The 6,845-nt window shown below is 47.1% G+C and overlaps 1 protein-coding gene across 1 annotated transcript in view; it reads left to right on the forward strand.

Moving 5' to 3' along the window:
* The first annotated feature begins 2,939 nt into the window (after positions 1–2,939).
* The window catches only part of Taok1 (TAO kinase 1), a 110,462-nt gene continuing 106,556 nt past the window's right edge, over positions 2,940–6,845 (forward strand). The window contains exon 1 of the mRNA XM_008828716.3: positions 2,940–3,340. The gene's annotated coding sequence lies outside the window, so the exon portion shown is untranslated. The remainder of the gene's footprint in view (positions 3,341–6,845) is intronic.

The following is a 6,845-nucleotide window of genomic DNA, read 5'->3' on the forward strand; positions in this document are numbered from 1 at the left end:
TACCACCATGACCAGCTGGTCAGTTTACTTGTTTACTGAGATTTTGAATTACTTCTCCAAAGTAAATTATATTTTTTGATTGCTTTATTTATTATTATTATTATTATTATTATTATTATTATTATTATTATTAGTCTTTTTGAGACAGGGTCTCCCTGTAGCCTCAGCTGGCCTGAACTCACTATGTAGACCAGGCTGGCCTTGAACTCACAGAGATCCACCTACTTCTGCCTCCCAAATTCTGGAACTAAAGGTATGAGCCATCACGCCTGGCTTATTTATTTTTATTTTATGGTATAAGGGTATTGCCTGCATATAAGTGCACCCATATCATGCAATGCCCACTGAGGCCAGAAGAAGGCATCAAATCCACTGTAAAGAGAAGTTGTTAGCTGCCAAGTGGGTGCTGGGAATGGAATTCCATTCTCTGCAAGAGCAGCCAATACTCTTAACCTTAACCTCTGAGCCATTTTCCCAGCCCCTTTGTTTTGTTTTTTGAGATGCTATGTAGACCAGGCTGGCCTCAGACTCACAGAGAGCTACCTGCCTCTGCTTCCTGAGTGCTGGGATTAAAGGTGTGAGCCTCCACATCTGACCCATATATATATTAAACACGTAACACAAAGGTCTATTTCTTTTAGTGGTTATGTTGGTTAAAAAGCCACTACTGGCCGGCCGTGGTGGTGCCTGCCTTTAACCCCAGCACTTGGGAGGCAGAGGCAGGCGGATCTTTGTGAGTTTGAGGCCAGCCTGGTCTACATAGTGAGTTCCAGGACAGCTGGGGCTACAGGGACACCTTGTCTCAAAAAAGAGAAAAAAAAAAAAAGCCACTACTGTGGTGCTGGGGTCTAATTTAGGGTCTTATGCATGCTAGCCAACTGATGTACACCTGAGCTCTAACCCAAGCCACAGTTTTTTTCTTTCCTTTCCCTCTTCCTCCTTCCTCTCCCCTTCTTCATGTTTTGTTGTCAAGATAGGGTTTCACTATGTAGCACAGGCTGGCCTGGAACTCATAATCCTACTGCCTCAGCTTGCCAAGTGCTGGGATTATAGGCATGTGCCACCACCTGGCAAGCCCATAATTTTGTATGTGTGTACTGTGTATGAATGTGTGCACATGCATTTGGAGGCAGGTGTTCCCTGTCAGATGTCTTCCTTTATGGCTCTCAACCTTTAAAAATGTATTATCAGTTTGTGAGTGTATGTGCATGTGTGGAGGTCAGAGGCCAACTTTTTGGAGTCAGTCCTCTTCTACCTTTATGTGGGTTCCAGGGATGGAACTCAGATCATCAGGCTTTCTAGGTAACCATTTTTACCCTCTGAGCCACCATGCCCGTCCTCCAGCTTATTTTTTTGAGACAAGGTCTCTCATTGATCCTGGTACGTGCCCTATTTGGCTAGGCTGACTGCTATTGAGTTCCTGGCATATTCCTATGTCCACCTCCCCAGTGCTGTGACTACAGGGGCACCAGGCTGGCCTCAATCGCACAGAGACCCGCCTGTTTCTGCCTCCCAATTGCGACCCACTTGTTTCCTTGTTTTTGAGAGTCTGGTCCCTAGCCCAGACAGGCCTCAAACTGTGTCACCAAGATGACCTTGACTTAGACCTCCTGATCCTCCAGCCTCCACACCAAGTGCTAGAACTGTTACAGCCATGGGCCACCCCACAGAAATTATTTATTTATTTATTTATTTAATTTATTTATTTGAGACAGGGTATACCTGTAGCCCTAGCTGACCAGGAACTATGTAGACCAGGCTGGCCTTGAACTCACAGAGATCTACCTGCCTCTGCCTCCCCAGTGCTGGGATTAAAGGCATGCGCCACCACACCCGGCTTTATTTTTATTTATATAATTTTTTTGACAGAATGTTAGTATGTAGCCCAAGCTGACCTCCAACTCAGTTTTTCTGCCTCAGCTTCTCGTGTGCTGGGATTACAAAATACAAGCCTGCATCACCATTACGGGCTCATGTTTTGGTTCCTGAGTAAGAACTAGTGGAGGGGTTTAAAAAATAAATCCTTTCTCAGCTACGGTTAACATTAAGTGTAAAAAGAAAAATTCTACCTATTCCCTGCGTGGGAGCCTTAGGATCCTTTAGTTTGCTGCGTTTATAACGAAAAACATCTCATCACTCAACATAAGGCCACAAAAAGTTTTGAAATTCCATTCCTTCCATCCTAACAGGACGGTTTACATCCAAATCTAACAGCTCTTCCCACACTTACTTTCAACTCAGAATCGCACAACCTTAATTGTATAGCGATGCTGCTGCCGAAGCTTATCTCTGAATTCCACCGAGGAATCCAACTAAGGTGTGTGAGAATGAGCTGTTCTGCACTCCAAAGTTTCACCTTGGCAGGATTAGTGGGAGGCTGACGCTCTGGGGGTGGGAAGAGGGAAGGAAGACTGCGGAGCAGCAGTCTCCCTCAGATTTCCGGAGTGAGCCCACGGCACCTGACGCCCGCGTGGCATCGGAGCCAGCGAGCCGAAGGAGGTTGGGAGTGGACCGAGGACAGCACTCCCGGTTACCCGGACAACTCCGCCCAGCGTAAGTATTGCCGCGCTCCCGGGAGGACGCGCGCGCGCGCGCGCACGCACTCGTGTCTCGCGCAGAGTCGGGCCTGTCAGGCTGGAACTCTCGCGAGATCGGAGCCTGGGATGTCTGTCGGGAGGAGGGGAGTGGTGTTGGGGAAGGGGGGGCAAGCTGGGCAGCGGCCGGGCTCTGTGGCTTCAGGGCTTGGAGGGAGAGAGGGAGGGCGGCCGTGAGAGTGAATCGGTGCCGCCGCCCGCCTGCGGAGAGGAGGGGGCCCGCCCGACCGGTGCCATTTGCGGGCCGAGAGCGCCGAGCAGCCGCGAACCTTCGAGGCCGCGCGGCCCCTGGGGACCCCGCCCCGCCGCCCGGCCCGCGGCCTGTCTTCCCTTTGTGAGCGCCCCCTTCCCCGGGGTGGTGGTGGTGGCGGACGGGTGCGCGTGGGCCGGCCCGCCGAGGGGCTCGGCGGGGGACCGAGGGGGCCTCGGCTGTGTAAGGCCCGGAGGCGGCCGAGGCCCGGGCCGGTTTCCCCCGAGGCGGCGGCGGCTCCCGGCACTTCCCCGCGCCATCTTAGCTGAGCCGGAGGGTTGAGGGCGCCTCCTCGACCCCGGCCGTCCCCTCGCCCCCCCCCCCGTTGGCCCCTTGTCGCAGAGCTAGGGCTAGGCGGCTGGCAGGGGCTGGGGGGGGGGCGGCGGTCTGTCGCCGGGCCCCCTCCTCCTCACTTGTCGCTCTCCAGCGTCGCGGCCACCGGAGCGCTCCGGGGGACTGCGCCTGCCTACTCCGCCCCAGACCTGCCGGCGAAAGGGTAAGGGCACCTCAGCTTTGGGAAAGGGAGACACGGAGGGGGGCGGGGAAACTCGGCCCACTCAGCCCTCTGGGTGGAAGAAGGGATCTGGGGGTGGGTTGGGGGGGCAGGGAGACGAGGAGGGTTTCTGATCCTGTGGGTGGGGTGAAGGAGCTGCTGAGCCGGGCGCCCTCCTGTTTTGAGGGGCAAGAGCAGTCACATTCCTTTTTCCCGAGGGTCACCGGAAGGGGTGGTGGAAGGGGATGTTTCTAGGAAGGTGTGGCCCTCGTAGGGAAATTGAGTTGACTTGTACCCCGATTTAAAGGCGCGAGGTCCGTTTCCTTGTAGTCTGGTGCTCCTGCTCCTTCTCCTTTGTAGTGTCTGTATTCTTGGGAATGGAGACCGCTCTGGGTAGCCAGCTGCATGGATCCACCTCCTCCCCCCGAAGATCTCTGCCTTTCTTCGGTTCGGGGTGATGGAAGCGCTTCTCTCCCCTTCCCCCTTTCTCTATCTGGTCTACTGCAGTGCTGCAGAAGTCCCAGGCAGTTTCTTCATACACAGACCTATGTATACACTGAAGCGGGGAGGGAGAGGAGAGGGAAGTAATGGCGCTTCCCTTCCAGAGCTTAGCCTTTTCCTTTGGTTTGAAATCGATTACAGGACGGTTTGTGTTTGTACTCTCGCCGTGAGATCTGTCGGTGGGAAGTATGTCTGCTTTTATTATTGTTGGGGAACATGGCCTCTCTAGGGGACCCCTCGTATGTTACAACAGTTTTGGTGTCTCTCTTGTTGTTTTGAGAAAGATGTCCAGATTGGCTTTTTTTTTTTTGGCTAGTTTTTCTTACGGATTGATAAAATAATTTTGCATCCCTTTCATTCCTTCCCCCTTTTTCTTTGGCCTTTGTCATTTTTGTAGAATTGTTAGAGATGATTACATTCTGATTGTCCGGTGGACATTTGCCCTGGACTGCCAATTTTTAAGGTTAATACCATTCTGTATGACATTAACAGCGAATTTTTCTTAAAATGTCCAGACTACAAACCTTTCTGTAGCAAATGTTGTTTTTGAAGGAAATAGAAGTCAGAAAACATTAATGTACTTAATAATGCTATGGTCAATATCGTGTATTTTTCACTTTTGCTTCATGTCATACTTGTTTAAAAAAATCATCTTGTCTGGTTTGATGTAGTACTTGTTGGTTTTTTTCTTAGTAGACAGAAATAAAAATAACAATTTTGGCATTCTGGAATTGTGTTGGCAAGTGCCTTTTGAGAGAAAAAAAAATTAACCTTCAAATCTTTAAGGAGTCTTGATGTACATTGTACTTTTCTTTCTTCCTTAATAGAGTCTTCATGTGTAATTCTTCCCTCCCTCCCTGCCTTCCTCCCTTCCTTTTTTTTTTTTTTTTTTTTTTTTTTTTTTTTGAGACACTGTCTCACTTTGTATTCTGGGCAACCCTCCTGCCTCAGCTTCTCAAGTGGGAGTACAGCTATGAGCCACCATGCCCGGCTCCCATTTTTTTTTTCTCTTATCTGTTTAGATTTACTGGTGAAATGATTTGAAAATGTTCTATGTGTGAATATTAGCAGTGATAAAGATAACTAAAATATGTTAATTTTGAGTTGTCTTGATATTTTATTAACAAGCCGTATTTGGTGTCAAAGCTTTACTTAAAGAGTTATTTTAAATTATGCTGTCATTAAATGTACCTTAGTACTTTTGTGGTATGTTGCATTTTAAAACATGCTTGAATAGAAGGATTTAATGATTTAGTAGTAGTACTAGGCACTGATTTTAAGTACTTTCATCCTTTTTTGTTTGTTTTGAGACTAGGTCTCATGTAGCCTAAGCTCTTATAACTATGTAGCTGAGGATAACCTTAAATTCCTGATCCTTCTGCCTATCTCCCAAGTGCTAGAATTACAGGTGTATACCATCACACCCAGTTTAAATTCTTTTATCTTATTTCATGACTTTTTTTTTTTTTTGGTCTTTGAGACAGGGTCTCCCTGCAGCCCCAGCTGGCCTGGAACTCACTGTGTAGACCAGGCTGGCCTTGAACTCAGAGAGATCTGCCTGCCTCTGCCTCCCAAGTGCTGGGACTACATGCATGTGCCTATTTCATGACTTTTAATGCAGTTGCATTATGTTTTTCTTCATAAAATGAAACTTTCTGCCTTATTTATCCTCTTTTGTTGTTCATCTCAACTCATTTAATGTAAAGAGCACTGTTTGTTTCAATCTTTTTTTCCCTTTGGAAACAAGGTTTCATGTAACCCACGTTGTCCTCAAATGCTGTGTAGCTGAGGCTAACCCTGAATGGAACCTCCTGTCTCTGCTTCACAAATACTGGGATTATGTACCTGTGCCACAATTCTTATTATGCAACCTGGCTGGCCTTGAACTCTGGGCAGTCCTCCTGCCTCAGTCTCCTGAGTATTGAGCCACCATACCTATCTTCATTTGAGCCTTTACTTCATGACACAAAGTATATGTTGTATTGCTTGCAGAATGTATAGTTTTCTCCTCATACAGGGGATATTGTGCCATAAAGCCTACTCCTCTGTATTATGGTTTGTTTTGATAGTAGATTCATATATATAAGCATGTATACATCCAAGCACACTGCTCACTAAAGTGACTATTTTTATCTTGGAAAGATGCAAGAGGAGGAAGGCCACAAAACCACGATATACACAAGGTGTAGGTTAACTGCTCTTTTTACTGTAGCATACTAAAACTTAAGACATGTAGTTTAGGACAACTAAAAATCTATTTCTTTAACTGGTGGGAGCACTTCTCTAAAAGTGGTAAAAATGTGTTGGTGATTAATTAAATAAACTCATTATTAAGGAGAAGCTGTCTGAGGGTTATTTCAGATGACTTCTGATGCCTCTGTCAGAGAATCCCGAGAGCTGTCAGGCTGGGCTGATTCCAGATCAGTATGGTTCTTCTTGTGCATTTTTCTACAGAATGGAGTGCACATCACTTCCTGTTCTTTCACAACTGGCTCTTTCTCTGGATTCCCTCTAAATGACTTAATTTTTGGCATTCTGATAACTGATTTGTTAATACAGTTATAATTCTCATGTTTTATACATGAGGGAATTTCTAAGAATCAGCTGGTTTAGAGGTCTTAAGTAGTGTGAGTACTTTTTATTGTTTTGTTTTTCTTTTTTTCAGATAGGGTCTTGAAACTCAGTATGTAGACCAAGCTACCTTGAACTTGCCACATTCAGCCTTTGCCTCTTGAGAACTGGGATTATAGGCATGCTCTACCATGCCTAGGGCTTAAGAATATCTTTGTGGGTCTGGAGAGATGGCTCAGTGGTTAAGAGCACTGACTGCTCTTGCAGAGGACCTGAGTTCGATCCCCAGCATCCACATGGCAGCTACAAACGGTCCTTAACTCCAGTTCCAGGGGAATCCGACGCCCTCTTCCTACCTCCGTGGCATTAAATGATATGGATGCGCTCACATACATGCAGGCAGTACACTCATACACATAAAATAAATAAATAAAAT

The sequence above is a fragment of the Nannospalax galili genome, unplaced genomic scaffold, assembly GCF_000622305.1.
Source record: "Nannospalax galili isolate Female #2095 unplaced genomic scaffold, S.galili_v1.0 scaffold212, whole genome shotgun sequence".
Lineage (NCBI taxonomy): Eukaryota > Metazoa > Chordata > Mammalia > Rodentia > Spalacidae > Nannospalax > Nannospalax galili.